At 31.6% G+C, this 24,128-nt stretch overlaps 1 long non-coding RNA gene and 1 pseudogene across 1 annotated transcript; both read right to left on the bottom strand.

Moving 5' to 3' along the window:
• Window positions 1–840: 840 nt before the first annotated feature.
• On the bottom strand, window positions 841–17,679 carry LOC134266283 (cadherin-related tumor suppressor-like; annotated as a pseudogene).
• A 20-nt stretch (window positions 17,680–17,699) lies between these two features.
• On the bottom strand, window positions 17,700–18,903 carry LOC134266284 (uncharacterized). Its single transcript, XR_009991940.1, has 3 exons — window positions 18,779–18,903; window positions 18,503–18,568; window positions 17,700–17,782 (listed from the first exon to the last, which is right to left on the bottom strand). It is a non-coding gene; the product is annotated as an uncharacterized LOC134266284 (long non-coding RNA).
• Between the last annotated feature and the right edge of the window lie 5,225 nt (window positions 18,904–24,128).

Genomic DNA, 24,128 nt, shown 5'->3' with positions numbered 1-24,128 from the left:
CAACTTTTTTGGACACTTTTTTGGACAAATCGTCGTGTCCAAGTTTTGTTGGGTACTAACCTGCAAATACCCAATTAGGGTGTTTTAAGCATATTCAGCAACACTTCTTATTGGGTACACCCAATAAGCAAAAAGTACCCAATAAGTACAATCTTGACATGAAAAATACCCAATAAATGCACTCTCGTAAACACGGACAGACAGACAGACAGACGGACGGACGACGGACACCTTACTATCGCATAAGCTCTTCTGGTCTCTGACCAGTAGAGCTAAAAAATGACGTCATTTTCTGGCTTGTCAATGCATTATGACTTCATGAAATGCGTCAATTTCCTCATATTCTGAAAAAGTCTACAAAAATTACCAATTTTTAAAGCTGTTTTTTGATATTTAATACAGAGCGCAATCTCTGATCTAAAATATGCAATTAGTAAATGATAGAACTGGTTCTAAAGATTAATGGACATACTTTATTTTTTAGATCAGAGAGTGTGCTCACATTATTTTTCTTCACTGAAAGTACTCAATTATACCTGTTTTCCTAAAAATTCAAGAACATTGCAATTTCATAAAGCCAGTTCTCCAAGACCTGAACTTTTAGGAGAATTTTTTCAATAGGATATGAAAGCACCAAGTCTCTATTTTATTTTAATGCTTCAAATAGAAAATCAAGTGTTGATCAATTAATTGGCAAATCTACAGGGCCATTTTATACATAAAGTGAACCGACTTTTTTTTTGCTATTTATTTGTTCATTTAAACATTACTAAAAACAAATAAAGAAATGTTTACACAAACATGTAAGCATTTAACTTCACATCCAGAATTTTATCATACCTTGTAAAAATTATCTATTGTTGTTGTCAGCAACTGTTTTGTTGTCAAAACCCCAGTATTAGGGTCAAGATAGAAGAAATTTTTTCCACTCTCTGGAACTGATGCCACAATTGCAAATGTAATAGGATCCTAATGAAATAAATCATAAAATTTGGAGAAAAAAAAGCATTGTATAGGTTTTGTGATGAAAGGAATTTTGTCAAACGTTTAATTTAATGTTTCTTTAAATATTACCAAATTTAAGATATTATGTAACATACGTTATCCACATCCGTAGCATTAATGTCTAAGACTGCGTAGCCCAGAGTGACATTTTCCTGTACTGTAGCGCTGTAGTCGGCCGACGGGGAGAATGAAGGGGCAAATGGATTTCTGGTGACACTGATTATAACATTTGCTGTTGCTTTTAGTCGTGGAAACAGGGAGTCATAAGCCACAACACGCAGCTGTACAATAATACCATAGACGGTTAGAAAACAATATGCAGTGTACTTACAAGTATATTTTGTCTTCTCAAACTTAATAGCAACATAAACAATTAATATTGATACTTTATTGTGATATCAGTACTGATTAAAAAAATGAGTATGGCATTAAAGATATATTTACGTATAAAGTAATTGCGCATCTATAAAATACAAATCATATAGAGACAAAAAGAGAAACAGTGAATTACAGTGTAAGTTGTAAGTCCAGAGGGATCAGTTTTCAGATCTCTGATCAACCTAACAGCTCCAGTGGAGGAGTTTACACTGAAATAATCCTCAGCAGGGTACATTCCAATGGCCTCATAGGTCAGATCACCCTAGGAAAAATAACAAAAAGAGTGTATATTGGTTTCTCCTTTCAATAACCTAATGGAGGGCAAATTGCTTCAAATTATTCTTTAAAACTCAATAATATTCAATAACATATTGTCTGCAGATATTCATAATTTTGCTGGAATGGACAATCCATGAACCATAATTTTCATGCTTATGCTTGAAATAGGATTAGTTTGTAATTTTACCCAAATCTGGTATTTGAAAAGTCACAGAACATTGGTCAGAAAGGTAGATACAGTGAAATTCTTGCTTAACCTCTGCCTATATATTTTAAGGTCAGACGACATGTTCCTTAAATATATGTCTTGTATCTATTGGTTTTATATAAAAAATATTCATATTTGTCATTCTCTTCTAATTTCTACATTGTTTTCAAAATGTTTTTAAATTTAGGTACACCAAAAATTGTGTTATGGGCCATTTAGAAGATTACCCATAAGGTTATATAAGAAAATTACCCTATGGTATCTTGACCATATGTCTGATAAGGTACCCTTATTTTTTGTGAGGAAACTTATTTAAGTACCTATACTTCAATGACACATTCTTAGGAAAAATTATATACTTTTGAGGAACGTGTCGTCTGATCTTAAGCATTCAGAAAACGATGTCAAATTAAGCAGTATAACCCCCTACCTTCAGATCGGGATCTTGAGCCCTTAGTTGAGATACAAGTGAATCTATGGTTTGTGACTCTATAATGTTGGCTCTGTATGGCATATGGCAGGTTGTCAAGATAACGGGGAGTTTCATCAAAATCGATGACCACATTCACTGTGGCCGTGCCAGTTTTTTCATTTACAGGACGCTGATCTCTTGCAAATACAAATAACTGGGAAAAAATTAGAATTTTTAATATTTGTTTCACTCTTTTTCAATATTATTTTTTAGCATATGAAAATAACGGAAAAAAAGTAAATATCAATTTAACTAATAATAATTAAGGGTTTTTCCCAAATAATTCTTCTACATAAGATATTTTAGATTAGCATATTATTTTCTCTTTGTCTTTAACACATACATGATACTGCTAGTGTTAATATAGTACCGTGTATGATTGCCTGGGAACATTGGTGAGTAACTGTTTAAGGTAGACTACTCCATCATCAGGACCAATGTCAAAATACATCTGAACTTCTGACTGTATCTGGGAATTACCAGAACCAATCATCGTGTAGCGGAGAATATCCTGCAAAATCAAGAAGAACATTTTGATATCATATAACCATACGACTCAACAATAATGCCAAGTGAGTGCTCTTTTTCTATTGGAGATTTAATTAAAGTATTCAGGAGTACAGAAAGCCGGGCTCATTTACAGAGTAGAATGAATTTCTTACATGAATCATACATTTAAATTGTATTAACACATAAATAACAAGAATATCAGAATTAAAATTCTGATGAAAAAGTTATTTCAATAATATCAATGTAAATGATAAGACAGTTAGTTCACTGATCCACGGTCCGGTATTAGAATTAATCTGGTATTGCCGAATGCAAACACACAGGTCAGTCTGGTTCCCTCTCCTGCTTTTCCTTATCTTTGTAGAGAACTACGATAACACTTATCATCAAATATCCTTACACTATTGAACTATGTTCTTTGACTTAAGAATGAAGATCTCAAAGTCATTACTACTAATGTTTATTTATATATACTTCGTTTTATTTTTATTGCTTTATTTAGCGTTTGTGTTATCTCAAAAGCGGTTGAGAGTAAGTACTATATTTTTACACGTAACTTTAATATGGCGACTATGGGGTGGACTTCCTGCCTTGAACAGGGTGACATAAGCCAGGGATGGGGTAATCGTAATCAGTAATCGTAATCAGCTGTAATTGATTACAGTTTGCCAAGTAATCATGAGTAATCAGTAATCACCAATTTTTCTGATTACAAGTAATCGTAATTTAATCAATTACTCTGGAAAAAAGTCCTGTAATCATGATTACTTTTTGATTATTTTATTATTACATTTATTAAAACATAGTTCATAAATTCATGATTTTTGATGATTATCAGTGAATATTTTTCAGTGTACAAAATTGTTTATTAAAAAATAGTTATTTTAAAACTGTAAGCTATATTTAATTAAGTATCTTCTTCTAATGCCTCCAGAAATGCTTATAATCAGGTCTCTTGTCTAGGCAATGAGTAAATTCTATCAGTTCATTGCTATATTCATTAGTCATTTCAAAATACATAAGTGGCTTAGCAATTCGCTATTTTTATAACATATATATATATATATATACTGATAGAAAATTACTACAGGGTCATTTTAAAGTTGGATTTATTTTTGTTTCAATTAATGAACATGCGTGTTATGCAAGAATTTGTTTTCCCTGTAAATCTTTTAAAAAAAAAACTTTTTTTATAGAAAATGTTTCTTTATTAAGACGTTATCTAAAATTTACTTTGTTTGATTTACAGTGTGCATGAAAAGATAATGTGAATTTATTAGTCATAAGACACAGGTATACTAAAGTTGGGTCAGCTTGGGTAATGGTAATTATTGAAATATCCATGCTTGTCCAGTCAATGTGTAAATTCTAGTGAAAACATCTAGTAATTGGCAGTTTAAATCACTCGTCAAGAAGGTCAATTACTTGTGTAACAGTTCCCTATCAAATCCCTTTATCCCTACCTATAATTATGTCCAGTTTGATTTATAAAAAACTATAATAAATTCTTTTTTTCTATTTCTCTCAAAAGTAACAAGATATTTACTTGACTGTATTAAAGATAGAAATCAGGTGATATAAGATAAATCTCATGTATCTATATAAAGGCATATACAACCAAAGTCCTTGTCTCAATTCTACCTTTTTAATATTAATGATATTTAAAAAAGGAAGAAGAAAAACATGACGTAATCCTTGAATATGGAAAAAAAAAAAACTTAATGTTATCTAAAGTCATCATAAGTAATCGTGATTACATGAAAAAAAAGTAATCAGATGTAATTGATTACTTTAAAAAAATGTCTGTAATCAGCTTGTAATCGATTACTTTTAAAATCCAAAGTAATTGTAATTTAATTAACTACTTTTGAAAGTAATCAACCCCATCCCTGACATAAGCTGGTATTTGCTTTTTAAGCAATAAGCCCGGCTAAAAATAGCAACACACTTTGTCTTTTTTAATCTCAAATCTTCAATTGTATTGATACATTTCTTGAGATTTTCTTTGAAATGTTTGAATTCAGTGCATTGTGGGATTCTGTCTATCTACAATCTGTATACCTTGTCATCATCTATTGCTGTGGTATTGACCACTATAGACCCATATTTGGCATTCTGATCAATCTGTACATTGTAGGGATTCTGCAGGAAGCGGGGTTGATTCAGGTCACGAATAACGATAATAGTGACATCAGCGGTAGACTTATACTGTGGCTCTCCACTGTCATAGGTTGAGATTTTAAACTATAAAAGTGAAATAAAGGTAATAGTTTTATTTTTTTAAATAATAATATAATAGAAGAAGTTACAACAGAAGGTTTTTTTTCTCGTAAATTCTTAATATTTAAAAAAAACACTAGTGCAGAAATATGAATAAGCCTTTCAAAAAAATTAAAAGAGTTTTCCTCAAAGAACTTAAGAAAGATGTATTCAAAACAGTATTATTTTAACATTTACAACTTAATATGAATGAAATACAAGATGTATTTGTTAAACACTGATGCCCCTGTATGGCTACATAGCGAAGATTAAACTTTTCTTAAATGCAAGTTTAATATATTGGTACACAAAACAGGGTCTTCGCTCTGGAAATACGATTGTGAAATACATGTATCAAAGCCCTAGCACCACCTGTTCAAAAGTTATGGCCAAGGATAGGATTTTTAAAGGTAGGTCAAACTATAAGGTCCAAGAGTCAAAGTTGTTGGTTTCTCAAGAAAGGTCTAATGTTACAAGGATCACATGTGTGAAGTATGGAAGCCCTATCCCTAACCAATCAAAAGTTATTGCCAATGTTAAAAAAATTTAAAAGTAGGTCAACTTTAAGGTCAAGTTCAAAGTTCTCGATATCAAATGAAAGACCTTGTAACAAGGATTAAATATGTAAAGTATAAAAGCACTGGCTATGACCCTTCAAAAGTTATGATCAAGGTCTGTTTTTTAAAAGTAGGTCAAAGTCCAAAGTCAAGGTCAAAGAGTCAATGTTCTTGGTATCCAATGAAGGGTCTTCTTACAAAAATTACATATATGAAATATGAAAACCCTAGCCCTTACCGTTCAAAAGTTATGGCCAACGATATTTTTTTTTCATTACAGAAATCTCCAAGGTAACCTTAATTTTTTACCTGGATCCAAAGTCAAAAGGTCAAGATTATTGGTACCTAATGAAAGGTCTTGTTGAAAAATATATTAAGAAGTAAATATATTTTTTAAACCTTCAGTAAATATTATTCTTATTTCTTTCAAAATGTGTTCCTATACAAATATTTACAAGAAAAGTCTTATCATTACACATATTTTACTAAGAAGTCAATGTTGGACCGCTTACGTCACACAGTGGGCGAAGCTAATATCTCATTCGCGATCATTTGTGTTCAACAATGACGAAGATTAACCTCAGTTTAGACCACGGAAGAAAGCACAAGATACATGCATGTCAAAAATAAAAAATAAAAGGTGAAAAAAATATTGAATGTTCTTTGGCAAAATCCGTTTTATCGACCCTCGAACTGAACAGTTAGGAGCTTGGGTCCGATAAAAACTCATGCTGAACTCGAACCCGGTCAAAAATGTATAATATTTTTCACGTAAGTTACCTTGTAAAAAGAGATGAATAACATAATATGCGTTTTGTACAGTCAACTTTATTTTATTCTAGAATAAAATGATTAAGAACGGTTGATACAGTCGAACTTATTTTTTTTTTTTACAGTTTTCTTGATTGAATTACCCAATTACAAAAAAAGAGAAACTTCTGAATGGTAAAATATTTGTAAGAGTTCCTTGAACATGTTGAAAATTTCAAGCAATTTATTTACATCAATTAAATGACATCGTCACGATGTTATGTTTGACTTACAGTCCTAACATAATTCTAGAGCCGTGGAACTAACAGTAGAAAAGACATATTTATTAATTTCTTTTAAATAACAGAATCTATCTTAATGCAACTACCAATTACCCGTTAAATAGAAGTGTGAAAACTTATTTGTCTTTATTCCTTCATGCGTAAAGTCAGGCGACGGAACATTTCTCTTAGGGGTTAATGCCAAATATACGTGCATCGTATTTTAAAAATTAAGTAGATACATGTAAGCTCATTATTTACATCTTTATTCAATATTATTTTTTTGCGTCCCAAAACAATTTGCAATGGTAATGAGAGGGTCCTTAAAATGAACAACTTTGAAAACATCGTCAACACTACAGTAAAATAATTTTGTAAAATCATTGTCTGTGTTAATTAAATATAACGGTTACACTGTAAATACTTCCAGGGTCAGATCTTTGCCTCTGGTATTACAATAGAATTTCATTTAAAATATTGTCTATGATACAATAGAATTTTTCTAGAAAAATCTTTCCAGTAGAAAGTTAACTTACACTGAATGTTGTCTCCAATGATGTATTGAGTGACTTGGCAACAGTAATGTTTCCAGTCACTTCATTGATAGCAAAATATTGTGGCACAGGCGGTTCCATCATGTATCTTATAGCTGACTGTTGAAAAAATATAAAAGTTTAAATTTATTTAGCAATCATTGATTAAAAGTAGTTAAAAATATAATGTATACAGATTTCTAACCTTTTGTTAACATTTAACAAATGCCTTAAATACGATAAATATAATAGCAGTTATCTTTTATTTTAAAGATCTTCAAAACTTCTTTTCACTCACATTAAAACAGGTCTATAATTTATGAAGTCGAACCTATGAACCCGTGAAAAGCAAGAAAAGGGTAAAGGTAACACCTACTGATTTCAACTTCATAATGACATAATTAAAGACGCACGATACAAAGACGGTAGTTATTATAGCTGCGTCATAGGTATGTGCTTGTTCAGTGGGATACAATAACATAAAGCGAAACGCTACAAAATATTGCTTGAACATTTATTATAAATTCGAGGGGTGATCAAAAGGTTCGCGAACTAATTAAATAACTTGCAAAAAGAAATGATATAGGGTTTCAGTGTTGAAAATTTTCCAAAATAGTCCTCTCCAATTTTATTGCGCATCTGCAACCGTTCAGCCCATGCATGGATCACGTGATATAGGCGGTCACGCGACATGCTTCTCTGCGTTCTGTCATAAAAGCTGAAAGATTATTCCGACTCTTATATTTCTTACATGCAACTTATTCTTTACAACAAAACAGCCCATTTGTCGGAAATGACCAAAGCTCGGCAATGGTATTAGTGTATAATGATATCCTTTTCCAGACTGAGCATGGTGACCATCAAAATCCAAGTCCTCTGTCTTTGTAGCGTCCTTTATTCAATGTAGATAAAGTATGGGTGGTTTCTTTTTTATTATAAGCGATATGTTTAAAATCTGAAGTAAAGGATATTTTAGGGATTTAATAAGTATGTTATTGTAAAGATATTCAACTATTTTTCTGACTGTAATCTGGCGATCTTTTACATCAAATAACTTAACAAAGGACACGTCTCTTCTTCAGCTTGGTTTCACTGGACAACAGAATAACATCATTTTTAAACATCTCCCTTCCTCCACTTAAACAATCGATCCAATTAATGACAAATCTTCATTAACCGTGTAAAAAGTATTATAACCTTCTGTAAAGGAGTTTTCAAGATATATATTATTTTTACAGCCGTTCCTTTCTGAGAAACGACCGAGTCAACCACTTTTTATCACAACTAATCTACATTTTGACGTTATTTTCGCATTGTGACGTCACAAACATGGAGCAAATAGTTTCATTACATATGTTATTTATAGATCATGTGTACGAGTGTACGACTCTATGTGTGCCAAATCTCATTCTGATCTGAATTGTGGTTTTGTAAATATAGAGATAATTCGCGAACTTTTTTATAACCCCTCGTTTATGGAGAATCTGATCGTCAGGAAAGGAAAAATAGTCAAAATGAAATTTTTATATTGACAAAGTCATGCATGGCACATACTTCTCAAAATGGTTATATCTGCTTTTAAACATAAGATTTCATAATTCCAAAGTTTTTTTTAATGCCTATGAACTAGATAGTCTGCTAAATGAAATACCCATTTCTTGTATAATTCAAAAAATGTGTTCAACCATAATTCATTTGACTAAAACCACCATCAAAAAATGTCTGGCGAATTAAAAAAATTGAATTGGCGATTTTTTAATAAATAAAAATATGTTTTCAATGGACACCCATTCTTAGTGGCGGATTTAAGGGGGACGCACCCGGCGCGCGCCCCCTAAAAATGTCAAAGTTTACGTAAATCACAGTTTCGTCTAGGAAATGTAAATATGTCTTCTTGGTAGACCTCATTTTTCCCTACAAAATCTCTAGAACCCGAAAGCTGGACCCACTGGGGGCCTCAAGGCGGCCCCCAGACCCCTTGCCTACTTTTGGTGCCCCCACTAACTTCAATTTCTGGATCCGCGCCTGATTCTATTAAAAGAATCCCAAAGCCAGGGGCATCAATTTCACAATTTTAAAAGACACCCTAGCTTATCATTCGCGGTCATATTTTTTTTGTCTTTGAAATACCTAGCAACAGAGGAAGAAGCTTTTTTAGTCTGGTCCTGATTTTTAAAAAGAAGGCTGGAAATAACTTCTAACGGCAAATAATTATTATTTGGTTCAGCATAGTCTTTTAACCTAATTCGAGTATGCTGAATCCGAAAAAATATGCTGGCCTTCATGAAAATGGCGTTAAAGAGGTCAAAATGGCGATTCAAAATGGCGGACATCCAATTTTTCTAATTTTCTCTAAATGTCGTTAAAAATGGAGAAGTAATGAGTGAATATCTTACTGAGAGTAATAAAACTATATAAAAAAAAATAATAAAATGCTAACATTATAAGTTTATCTCAGAAAATTTAGCCGTTTTTTTTTTACTTAATTCGAATTTTCTCTGATTTATTTGTCTATTGTTTCTTTATTCTCCTTTGTTCAGAATTTTACATTTGCAAATATCCATACACTGCAGATTTGTATTTTTTCCTCTAAATCCCTCTATTCTACAATTGAATAATGGTGCAGCTGTAAGTTTAAAGTCAAAATGGCGATTCAAAATGGCGGATATTCCTTTTTTTTCAATTTATTTCTTAATGTCGTTTACATAGGAGAAAGGATTTGTGAATATTTGATTGAGCGTTGTACAACTAGGTAAAATTCCAATAGAACACTAGTATGATCACTTTAAATCGGAAAATTTAGTCGTTTAAATTTAAAATGTGTTATTTAGCTCAAAATGGCAATTCGAATGACGTGTAATACACTCGATTTCATAAAATACCCAAACTGCTTAATTCTGATTTGTTTTGCAGAAAAAAAATAACAGGTTTTTTTTATTCATGAAATAATGTTCAAATATGTGATGGAAGTTAATGGATATTTTCATTAATGACTTAGGATTTTTATAAAACGGATTTTTGTTTAATTACTTCTATTATTAAGATAAATTTTTGAGGACAATTCCAAAGACATTTCACCTATTATCCATCATACATGTATCATGCTTCTTCATATAAAAAGTTAATATCATACAATAATTGCTGTTTTTCGGACAATATGAAAATTAAGCTACCCCAAGAGCAGTATTCACCGAGCATTAAGGCATTAAGGCATTGTAGTTCGAGGGTTGCTAAATCATATCAGTTGTTGTAAATTCTTGATCTAATTTTAGTCCAGTGGAGTTCGAGGGTTGCTAAATCACATCAGTTGTTGGAAATTCTTGATCTAATTTTAGTCCAGTGTAGAAAAAAATATTTATGTTCATGTGGAAGATCTAGTGCAACATAACTTAGTATGATTTTTATAATGATGAACCACGAGCAATTAGATTGCTAGTAATTGTTACATCATATAAATCTGAATATCTTATAATATCCAAACATAAACATATTTATTAAGAATTATCAGTATAATATACGTAAACCATAATTTTTTTTGATTGTCCAGCTCTGATTCTGTGTCCATACATTTGCATTTTGTTATTCTCAGTCAAAAATTCAACTGCATTCTCAAATATTTCATGGTGTGAACGGTCCTCCTCCACCAATTTTGTATTGAACAGTGTATATAATTTTTTTTTAATTTAAATTTACAAAATCTGAAAGATCAAAATGTTTGTGTTCAATCCTTCCTCGATTCTTGATACAACTTTACACTATCCTAACGAAGAAGTGTGGATCAAGTTGCCTTGTAAAGTTCTTGGAGTGTTCAAGAAAATTTTGTTGTCAAGAGAAGTGTTGACTAGATCGAAGTCAAGAATGGCTTATGCCTATTGTACGAAAGCTTGTAAGTGATAGGAATCACGAGGAATCTGCAGGCGCTATTAAATTGCATAATTTTACAACTTTTCTCACCAAAATATGCACACAATGTGATTCCAGATGATGAAGTTTGAGAATTTTCTTGCTAATAGAATGACCTTTCTACCCGAAAAGAAAACAAATCTATACGCGGTTACGAAATAAAGAGCTACAATCTTGAATATCAGAGACTTTTTTATACTCCCCCCCCCCCCCGATCGAAAAGCGTGAGGGTATAGAGTAGTTGGTATGTCCGTCCGTCTTTTACGCTTTTGGGTACCCGTCTCTTATCCGCAACTCGTCTCATACAACTGAATGAAATTTGATAAACTTTCACAGAACCTTTATTACATATTGCCATTGTGCACCTCCTCTTTTACTTTTTGATCCAACACATATTGTGGGTTTCACATAGCAAAACATGGACACTGTGTATTCATAGGTATTCATATGGGTGACTAGGGTATCATTTAGTGAGCTAATTGCTCACAGTACCTCTTCTTCATTTTGCATAAGGTTTTGGAAAACAAAATAGACTTTTAACATTTGAACATAAATGTATTTTTCCTTGAGTGTTGATTGATTGTATATTGTTAAACGCCGAGTCGGCTATTTTTCAGCCATGTTTCGGCGGACTATCAGTTTAAATAATCGGTTTTTGGACGATTTTGGTTTCTCTGGTGGCCCCCTGTGAGCTTACTATTTTTCGAACTCCAGAGAAAAGATCTTTTACGTGCCAAGTGGGTTGTCATCCTTAACACAGGGCACCGTTTTACTTGACTGTTGAAAATACCAAAATTCCGAAGACAGATTGAAACATATAAAATAAAGCTGGAATAGAAGATGTTAGGGGATAATACTAAGTTCTTATAAGTGCTAAAAAGCTAGAACAAAGTATTCGATGAAATCGGAATGAATTTCCTCAGTTATATTTGATGGTGTGCTGAGGGATGTTGAGGTAGAAATGCGAGTTGATAAAGACTGGATTCAGTGGTGATTTTAGGTGGACGGGGGCTCAAAGCTTTGGAACACGGTCAAATACGAGGGGGGAAATTTGGAAACTCTTAAGTCGAGTTTGTTTTAACTATTTCCAGAAAAACATGAATCTTCTCTGATATTTTTGTTTGTTCATATTTAATGGAATAATCAATATACTATAATTATATATAAAAAAAACAAACTGTAATTTATATTCAAAATTAAGCAGTTTGAGTATTTTCGAGAATTCAAAATTGGAGTGAATATGACGTCATTTTGAGTTTTGAGCTAATTAACACATTTAAATTTAAACAACTAAATTTTCCATTTAAAGTGTTCATAATAGTGTTCTACTGGAATTTTACATTAGTTAATTGTACTCGCTCAATTAAGATATTCACAAATCATTTCTCCTATGTAAAAGACATTAAGAAATAATTTGAAAAAAAAAATATCCGCCATTTTGAATCGCCATTTTGACTTTAAACTTACAGCTGCACCATCATTCAATTGTAGAACTGTGAGATGTAGAGGAAAAATACAAATCTGCAGTGTATGGGTATTTGCAATCGTAAAATCCTGAACAAAGAAGAATAAAGAAACAATATAGACAAATATCAGAGAAAATTCGAATTAAGTGTAAAAACGGCTAAATTTTCTGAGTTAAACTAATAATGTTAGCATTTTGTTATATTTTTTATAGTTTTATTACTCTCAGTAAGATAATCACTCATTACTTCTCCATTTTTAACGAGTTTAAGAGAAAATTAGAAAAATTGGATGTCCGCCATTTTGAATCGCCATTTTGACCTCTTTAACGCCATTTTCATGAAGGCCAGCATATTTTTTCGGATTCAGCATACTCGAATTTAGGTTACAAAACTATGCTGGACCAAATAATAATTATTTGCCGTTAGAAGTATTTTTTTCTATAAATCAGACCAGACTATTTAAGGAATTTATCTATTTTTATCTACTTTGTCTATCCCCAAGAGATTTTTTGTTTTGGTGTCATATCTCTCAATTTTGGAGTATCTGAACTTTAAACATTCTCTTTCATTGATACAATCTTAATAATCGATTTTATAAAAGTTATTTAGTCTATATGCTAGTTTATTAATAATTTCATATAAATTTACTTTACCAAATAATTAAAAGTTAATTTAAATAAATACAATTTAAATAAACTCAAAAATCATTAAGGCATAATCTCAACCCAAAATTAATACACAAGTAGTATGACTTTGCTTCTTGACAATAAGTCCTCGGATTTACTGGACAGATGTGATTAATATAAGGAGCTTCTTACGATTGTGTTGCTGTCAACAGCAGTAACTAGAAGAACTTGCTGTCCGACCACATAGTTTTCACTGATTGTTCTAATAAACGGAGCATTGTTGAACACTGGGGCGTTTTTATCTTCACTGATGCTGATGGTAACAGTTGTATTAGAACACTTGTATGGTACACCATCGTCACAAGCTTGAACTGTCAACTAAAGAGAAAATACACGTACTGTAAATAATTTTAAATTCGTGAGAATTTATTTCGCGTAATTACTCTGTACGGTCTCCTCGCAGAAGTTTCATTCTCGTGGATAATTTTGTTATCATAGGATTTTACAGCTGCTGACAACAACATCTATGGTTTTCATGTTAAACGAAACAAAAATAAATATATTTTAGATTGATCACTGTCGATATCAATCCTTTTCATATTAATTTATTTTCAAATTAAGTGAAAAGTGAATCTGATCTCATCATTGAGCCTACAGTTTAAATAGTATGGTTACATGCAGATTAATTTAACTGATAGGATCAGCAATATTTACTTTTTAGGTCCATAATTCAAATGTTCATATCATGAATTAAGCGAGTATTTCTTTTCAAAAAGGGTCTCGATAATTAAATTTCATATGTAATGATTTACAATTTATGTACATACAATAAATCTGGTAAATAAAGTGTTCATGAGATTCTTCTTCAGGTAAATCATGCCCGTGTCTGTGTCAATGTAGAAGTTATGAGATGCTCCAATGCTGAGTGATTTCTCATCAATTTCATTCACAATATCATATCTGAGTTTGTCCTAGAAGAAAGCAACAAAAATATATCCAGGTTAAAGGATATATCATACAAACAAGAAAATTAATGTCTGGATTGGAATATATTTTTTACCTATTTTGGTTGTACATGATTAGAACAAAAAAATCAAAATATTAAGAAATTGTAAACTTTCTATGATATGTTCGAAATTCCATTTTTTGCAACCACCCTTATATTAATCTAAACAAATTTTTGTCACTTTAAATCCAATAACTGAGAATTTTTCATAGAAAAATGAAAATCTATGTAGTTAATCTTATTTATTTTACTTATATAAATATGACTTAAGTTGAAATTTTCAATATTTTTGATAACAATTTGTTTGTATCCTTAAGCTCAGAAAATGATACTAGTATATCAGATAAAGAAGCTGAAATTCACTTTCGTATGGAAACACAAACAGGCCAGGGTGAATCTTTAACAATATGTCATGCCTTCTTTGATTTGATACTGCATTTAACAAAACTCCCCAGAAAAAAAATTAAAGAAATTTTATTTTGCTATCATAATGCCCACCTCTTGATCTTGATCTGTGGCAGTTACTTGAACAATGCTTGAGAATGGTGGATGGTCTTCTCTGATAGTGGCTGCATACGCAGGCAGTGCCCAGGTGGGGGTGCTGGGGTTCCTGATCACTAGAATAGTTACAGTGGCAGAGGCCCTCCTATTAGGACGGAAGGAATCATATGCTTCTACCGTTAGCTGAAATTAAAAAATCAATGTTCTTCAATGCATTTATTGTAAAACTGGAAGTATTTACTTTAATCATTCTATGCTCGAGAAAACACAATGAACAAAAAACACAAGAGATATTTTTTAATACTCTCACTTTATATTTTGACTCAGATCTGACAGCTTCAAACTGTAGGTCCTTGGCAATAGTAACCACACCGTTTGTTGGATGAACTGAAAACAGACTGGGAGCAGGGTAGACACCTGTCACTTCATAAGTAACAACTCCCTGTAAGTAAATAATTGTCATAAAAATATAATTTTTATTGGAGTCGTGAGGTAAGGAGTGCAGCATGAATCCTCTGCAGCTTCGTCATTAACCTAAGAAGATTTTCTTATGTATTTTCACTTACAAAAGTTTAAACCTTTATATCATCAAACTGTCATAAAAATACGAACCACCCGATCAGCATCAGTTGCAGAAAGTGCAGCGACTGATGTCCTAATGGCAGTATTCTCTGATAAAGTGACAGTTTGGTTCCCAACAGAGAACTGAGGTGAGGAGCGGTCTCGATACACTGAAATGATCACTTGAACTGCAGTTTTCTTTTCAGGGTTACTGTTGTCATATGCGGAAACCGTTGCCTGAAGAACGATATAAATATTAAATTTAATGCTGAATTGTCTTTACTTCTTAAAATAGATTGAAAATACCAACCTCTTGCGACTTATTTTCCAAGATATAAAATAGCTTCTGGTGTAAAATTCATTACAGATATACTGGTAAAATAAACATTTTTTGCTTACTTTAAAAGCTTTATTTACATATCATTTGCTTACGTTTACGTGATTTTTGAGGATATTAAAGTTTGTTCATCTTACTTTGTAAATCGACTGTGTATCAGTGGTTAAGTCAGCCTGTACGGTGATGATACCAGTGTTAGGATTCAAGGAGAAAAGCCGAGTGAACGGAACTGGATTAGCTCCATCATATCCATACGTTATTCTGTCCTGTGTGCAGAAACAAAATTAAAAAAAATCACTATGAGAGCACTTAAGTGATCAAGAAATGCAGGAATCATTTGTATATCCTTCTCCAAATGTACTAAATTGATTTCATCTAATACTTTACCTCAGTGTCTTTGTCTGTAGCTTTGAGCTGTAAAACTATCACATTAATGGCAATGTTTTCACTGATGTTGGCAGTGTACTGGAATTTGTCAAACTGTGGTGCATTTTCATTGCGGATAATTTTGATTGTCACATTTGTCGTAACTCTGTCTGTAGGAAAGGCAACATCATAAGCCTGAACTTGAAGCTGTAAAAATGCTTTTGATCTTGAGTAAATAACTCACAACAAAAAAATGTATTAATAATTAAGATTTAGAATATTTTAATTAACCTACATTTATTTAACATGTTTAACATACAGATATATTGAAGGTACTCATTAGAAACTGACAATATAGTCGAAGATGTTCTTTTCAAATCTAAGGTTGTTCTGAACATATATGGACCCATTAACTTTTGATAGATGGAAAAAGCATGTTGCTGAGCCAAATCCGGTTGCTTCATATCTAAGGGAACTTGAAGACTAAAATAAAGAATATGAAAAAATGAGATTAAGATTGAATGAAACAATTCATTCTTTACAAAAAAGCAACGTTTCACAATAATAATGAAATTATTTCAATAATCGATTTCCCACCATCTGATTCTATTGAATAAACAAACAAGATGTGTTTGTGAAACACTTATGCCCCCTGTGTGGCAGCTTAGTGCGAGGGTTGAATTCTCTCAAGAGCATGTCAAACTCCAAAGGGCAAGGTCAAGGTTCAAAAAGTGTTGGTATTCAAAGGAAGTTCTTGTTGTATGGAATACACCTGTGATATATGAAAGCCTAATTCTAACTACTCAATAGTTATGACCAAGGTTAAAGTTTTTAAAAAGTGGGTTAAACTTTTAGGTCAAGATCAAAAAGTCAAAAATATTTATACCAGTTGATAGGTTTTGTCACAATAAATACACAGGTGAAGTATGAAAGCCCTAGCTCTAACTGTTCAAAAGTTATTACCGAGATTAAAGTGTGGTATTTCTTTGTAAAAGCAGGTCAAACTCCAAGGTCAAGAGGTCAATTTGGTGGTAGCCACCAGTTACGGACTAGGTTAAAGTTGACAAGAGATAGACAAGCAGATAGACAGGATAAAAACTATATATATATATATATATATATATATATATATATATATATATATATATATATATATATATATATATATATTTATTTATTTATTTATTTATTTATTTATTTATATATACACCCTGGATCTTTCGATCCGGGAGCATAAAAATAGCAATCAACTAAGCAAATTGTCATGTAAACATACCCCAGGTGAGGCTATTAGTGTAGTTACCGATGTACCAACTGGAGTCTTCTCACTAATAGTAACATTGTAACTATTGGCTGAGAAAGTAAGCATTCCACTGTCTTTCAGTTCATCAATATGCTCTGCAGCAGACGCAACCTCTCGTGGCTTTCTTATTTGATCTCTGGCTTTAACTTTCAGCTTCAGCCCAACAGAAAGAAATTGACAAGCTATGAATTAAGAGATACATGTATATAAATACTATTTATAAAATATAAATAGTATTTTCAAATCATGATAAATGCTATGATTTCAATTTTTTGATCGACAACATCCTTACATTAAATAGCAATATACCCTTATCACCTGTATATGGATCGTTTCGAATATGTGTTTTCTCCAAATAAAAGTATAGACAAACCTCATCGACTGAAGCAGAATAAGGAGCATTTCCAAATATGGGTGCGTTATCATTTATATCTCGAATCTCCAGCTGCATCAGGAAAAACTTCGTTTGTGTTGGGTCTTTCTGAAATTAATAGTGTAAAAATTAGGAAATATGTTTTTTTTTATATTTAGCTAGGAGGCCTACATTTTTTCTTAAATATATAAACTAATATTCAGCCATTCTAGTCTTCTAAAGAACTGAATGGACAAGCTTTAACATCAAATGACGAGCGTTTTTGTTTGGCAAATGGAGTCTGAGATGAGAGGAGAAGTTGTCAATGAGATAACATATTACCTGCAAGAACTTGGAATTACACAGGGCAATATTCAAGCCTAATCACTAAATACTCGTATAATCAAGTTATAAGTAACATATAAAGTAAGAATTTAAAACAAGATATACACATATGAAAAAAATAATTTCAATAAATATAAATTATCTAGACATAAAAAGGCTAAAACTTAAGCAGAAAACCATCATCCTTATGTTACAACTAATGAAATAATTTATTGCTTGATGAAATAATTCAATATTAAGTTTGAAACTTTTTTAAACACATAAATGGCAATTATCCCTTCTTCTGCATTATACATAAAAAATCCATTTTATCTACACCCTAAAAAATTTGCTATCATTTTTAATAAACATGCACAAAAGTTTTGAATATGCATGCAAGTTTAACAAACAATTATACAATTATTGCATCATTGCATACAGTGTACATGCAGATCCTTAAATTTATTTCTAAGGATGTTCATATTTCGATGGCAATTTTTATGGTCAGATCTGTAAAGTACTTACCAGTGTCCGACAAGATAATTGAAATTCCATGGAAAAGAGGTCATCACTTTGGATAAAGGAACTCCCCTTCATTGTGAGAAAAAGCGAAAAATATCAATTACTAGTAATTAGATACAACTGAAAGTCTTAACAGATATTAGCCTTTTATGTCGGAGGAGTAAAAAATCTTTTCTTTTGGTGGTTTATTATTTCATTAAAATCTATTAAGAAGTCTCATCTTAAAGATAAGTACATATACTTGATTATGATTGAAAATTTCATTCCAAAGAATCTTACATCCCTATTAAGTGCCGATTTCAACCGGATAAAAGTCCTACTTCCAAAGGGTGAATCTGATACTGGTAAAGTTATCAATTCAAACAGATTATTCAAATTCAGATCATTAGGAGTGGCTTGTGATCGGACAAATGTTATGTTGACTCCTGATGCTGTTTGAGTTCCCTGATATACTCCTTCTATCGTTGTGTCTGTTCTATAGAGTGGCGAGTTTGGGTTAAAAACAGCAACTGTGGTGGATTTAAAAACTCTTCCAGCAATATTAGAATTTGGTGCACTACATGCTGCAAATAAACTCATAATTTTGGAATACTAAGATACTACATTTAAGATTTTTATAGATTATCGAAAATATGTGTTTAGTTAGATATTGAATAGAATCATGAGTAAACATCTTACGTTCTTGTGAATCCACTGTATATATGTTAACAGTCAGCAAAAAAGTTGTAAATCGAAAACATAAATCATAGCGACTCCACATCTGGACTTTTTAGAAGTAAAACGCCCTTTTCTAAACGAAAAGAAGCAAAATACGAATACTATTTTCTATTTTAAAAATCCTTGATCATTACCCCGAGAAATGCGTATGAGTTTTCTTTCACGATAAATGCAGTATACGTTCGGAAAAGAATCGCACGGTCCAGAGACTTTAAATTAATGCAAACAATATCTAAACAGAAGAAAAATAACCCATTATAAATTATAAACATCTATCATCTAGTACCTTTATTTTTATAATTTTGATAGCTACTAGTAATTACATGAATATAAAATTATAAACATCATAAAACAAGAACTTACCTTTAATTATACAGTACGACAGAACACTGAAGAAATGGAATTTACTTCCTCGTTTTATCCAGGCCATAATTAAGGAGCATACGGCGTGACTTTAGGCATTTTTCCCTAGGTTTAAATCTATCGATGCAGACCGAGGTGAAAGAGTCTATAATTGGTTTATTATATAGACCAGATTTGAATAAATAAGTCATTGAACGCTTCATGACGACACCATTTTCATTTGACATTCCGTCATTAGTTTAAATCAAAGTACTCAGAAGTACAGAGAGCCGGTGTAAAGACGAATAATGACCCCCATCGAATAACGACCGGGGGTAATTTTTCGACAGCGAAAAATGACCCCCGGTCATTATTCGACGTAGAAAAATGACCCTTTTGCCCGTAGAAAAAGTGTCACTTCCCTAAAAATTTGCAGAACCCACGTGAAGAAAAATGACCCCCGTAGAAAAATGACCCCCTGTAGATTAAAGCTAAAATTTTTAGGGGGCAAAAAAAAAATGGATAAAGAAGCATATTGGCCAAAATGCTTACCTTAGCTTATTGGGAATAAACTGATGATATGTTGATCTCATAACATTATACAATTATAGCTATATTTTAAGGTAAATCTAATGATTCAGAATCTAAAGGAGTAAAAGATTTATCAAGCCTTAAGGGTTAGGTAAACATTGTTTTTTTGATGGTGGAAATCATCGAACTGAAAAAATCAGCAGTATTATATATTATTATATCCTCCGCTTGAAAAGCCGGAGGGTATATAGTGATTGGGATGTCTGTCCGACCGTCTGTTACGCTTTGAGGTATCCATCTCTTATCCACAAATCCTCATATATAAAAAGATGTGTTTGTGAAACAGTTATGCCCCTGTATGGCAACATAGCGAAGATTAAACTTTTCTTAAATGCAATTTAAATATATTGTTACCCAAAGTAGGGTCTTCTCACATGAAATACAACTGCAAAATAGGAAAGCCCTAGCACCACTTGTTCAAAAGTAATGGCTAAGGATAAGTTTTTGAAAGGTAGGTCAAACTCAAAGGTCAAAGTTGATGATTTCTTAAGAAAATGTTTAATGTAACAAGGATTACATATGTGAAGCATGAATACCCTAGCCCTTACCGTTCAAAAGTTATGGCCAAGGTAAAAAAAAAATCATAATTACGGAAAACTCCAAGGTCAAAGTCAAAAGGTCAAGGTTTTTAGTATCCAATGAAAGGTAATGCCAACAAACTACATATTTAAAGTATGAGAGTACTAGTATCTACGGTTTAAAAGTTATGGCCAAAGTAAAAAATTGGCATTTTTGTGTAAAATGGGATAAACTCCAAGGTAAAGGTCAAAAGGTCAAATTTGGTGGTACCCAAAGTAAGGTCTTGTCACAAGGAATAGACATATTAAATATGAAAGTCATAGCTCCAATAAATGAAAAGTTATGGTCAAGGTTAAGGTTTTTGCGGACAAACAAACCGCCAGATAGACAGACGGACATACAGACCAACACGATAAAACTATATATCCCCGAATCTTCGACTACGGGGACATAAAAAGAAATGGTCTTCAATTAACTTTTCATATTAATATACATTATAAAGAAGACGTTACAACAATGAAAATGTTTGTTCTGATTTTCATATTAAATTCTCTGAAAAATATACTCAGAACTGAGTAAAAGGGTGGAGTAAAACAAGAATTAAGGAAGAACCTATGTCGGAAAAGTCTTTGTCACAAGATTTTCAAACTTTTCAAAATAAAAAAAAATGTACTTGCTTATCAATCAGTTAAGATATCATGATATGTTTCCTTGTTTTTTTTATCTAGAACAGGCTGTGAAACTTCGTAGGGTATTTACATACTGCGACTTCACATTTTCAAATATTTTTAGGGGTACTTGTCATAAAGGGAATATGAAAAATCACAAAAATACTTCTTCAAACATCGTCGTTTATAAACCTTTTAACTGAAAAATATTAAACAATATTTTATCAAGAATAATTTCTTTTTCATTCAATTAATATAAAAGATAAGTCCACCATTAAAAAAATAGTCAAATGTACTCTATTATTTTTAGTCAATTATTCACCCTATATTTGTAAATATTTTTTAGACGTCTTTGTCACAATGTTTTCAATCTTCAATATTATGAAGAACATAGCCAAATGATTACAAAAAAATGCTTAAAATATATACCTTTCCCCTCTAACTAATGAAAGATAGTCTTTTTACCGATACTCATATTCTTGGCCTCTTTCCACTTACACGGGATTTAATAATTAAATGACTGTTTGGGGTTACTTTCAGATTAAATATTTATCAGAAATTGTATTTTTTCTTTAAAAAGATCATATTTAATAGAAAAATTGTAATCAAACACCAAAAATATGAATAGGTAACAAATAATTGTTAAAAGGAATGCACATCATTTCATTATAGATATCACAAAAATGTACACAGGATCAAACGATCTACAACACGTACATCTTTGACTTAGACACATTTCATCAAGATATTACACTATATAGCTGGCAACTAAAGATTTCTTACGATTTATGCATTCCTTCAAAATGGTTACATACCATTCAAATTATTACGAAAGTTGTATGTACATTGTAATTTCATTACACTAGATAGTCTTGGGTTTGTCAACTTCAGGTCTAGATCTAGTAAATAAAAGGTGCCTACATATTTTCCCTTATTCCAGAAATATATTGCCATTAAGCATTATAAACCAAAAAATATATGAATTGAATCAAGATTATGTTGGCATGATTGAATCCTGTGAATTTGAAAATGCAGTATTTTCTACCATTTTTATTGAAGCTGTCAAGTACGGGAAAAAGTGGCATTGAATTAATTATGACGTCTCAATGGGTTAGCACAGGTTTAACACATTTACAAGTTATGATGTCATACGTAGGTTCTACGTTAAAAGAAATGTAATGAATACTGTGTGCTAAATCAAAAGTTTTTGTCTACATGTATAGTTTTTGCATTAGAATGACTGTGTATTCTACGCTAGCCAATAGCTTTACAGAGCATATTTTAGGTCTTATACTTACCCCACCCCCTTTCTTATTTAGGAGGAAGTCGATATTGAACAAAAGCAAAAAAAAAAAAACTCTACCTTTATTTTTCTATTAGAAAGGAATTAAAAATAAGCTAAAAATAATCTACTATTCTACTAATTTTTAACTGTTACTTTGCCACAATACTTTCAAGTATACCTCCACCAACATTTAAAGTATGCTTTAATCATGGCGAAGTAAATTATGATATGATAGTACTTGTGTGAAGGCTTAACTTCATTTCAATATTTTATTTAGAGTCTCTTTCAGAATTATTGAAAGGTATAGAGTTTTATTAATATTTCTGGTTTTCATTTATTATTATTATTTTTTTTTTTTGATTTAACGTAATGTTCTTTTTTTTTGGAGGGGGGATAAAAATTTCTTCCTCTTTCATTGTCAAATAGGATTTTCCAAACTTAAACAAACTAAAAGTTGAAATGACGGAGAATTTAATTTTTCCTATTAAAGAGTATTTAAACCTGATTTTTGCATGGTTTGATTTCTAAAAACAAATGGAATATCCTTCTTTAAGCAAACATTATAAGGAGGAATATTAAAAAGAAATTTTATTGACTTGACAATTAAAGAATCTCTTTTCAAACACAATTTTAGCATTGAAAGACTACGTGAATCTCTTAATTATTTCATACGACCTTTTGTATTTTTCTGGTTACAGAAAATGTAAAAATTAGTTTCGCTGTAAAAAAGATATCAAAGAGTGTATATTTTGTATCACTTTAAAGGGGGTCATTTTTCAATGGGGGTCATTATTTTATAGGACTAACATATAAAATAATGACCCCCTAGGACCTTTTTTCTACAAAAAATGATTTTTTTCTACGGGTGGGGGTCATTTTTTGTCGTTGAAAAATGACCCCCCGGTCATTATTCGATGGGGGTCATTATTCGTCTTTACATCGGGCTCATTTACAGAGCAGAATCATTATGAATTTCTTGCATGAATCATACGTTTATATTGTATTAACAGATAAAAAAAGGAATATCAGATTTAAAATTCTGATGAAAAAATCATTTTAAATCTATCAATATAAATGATAAGACACTGACAGTGAGTTTCTATCCTAATACCACGGTCCGATTTTGTCAGAATCAGAATTAATCTGGTAACTTTAAAATGGCGACTATGGGGTTAACATCCTGTCGATCTTGAACAGGATCACATAAGCCGGCGATTGCTTTTTGAACAAAGTCTAGATTTGTAACCTCTGTGTTTGGCTTTGTGTAAGACATCCAAATGTCTAAAAACTAATCCTGTTAAATGTGTATAGGTTTGTTAAACATTTTTTCTGCTCAGATTTATGTCGGTCAAAAGCTCTACAAAGCTTATGTTACTTGTTTTGAAAATCCGACTCTAAGTAAAATTTTCGGATTCTTCTGATCCTTATTCTGAGATACATGATTGGTTTCGGTCGTTGCAACCGTTGTTCACAACGTTGTTTGAGGTGTTGTGACGTCACAATGCAG

Source organism: Saccostrea cucullata, unplaced genomic scaffold (assembly GCF_032062105.1).
Source record: "Saccostrea cucullata isolate Sc308-1 unplaced genomic scaffold, CSIRO_AGI_Scuc_v1 ctg9054, whole genome shotgun sequence".
NCBI classification, from domain to species: domain Eukaryota; kingdom Metazoa; phylum Mollusca; class Bivalvia; order Ostreida; family Ostreidae; genus Saccostrea; species Saccostrea cuccullata.
Note: the sequence above shows the minus strand (reverse complement) of the source record. Positions and strands in the feature narration are given on the sequence as shown.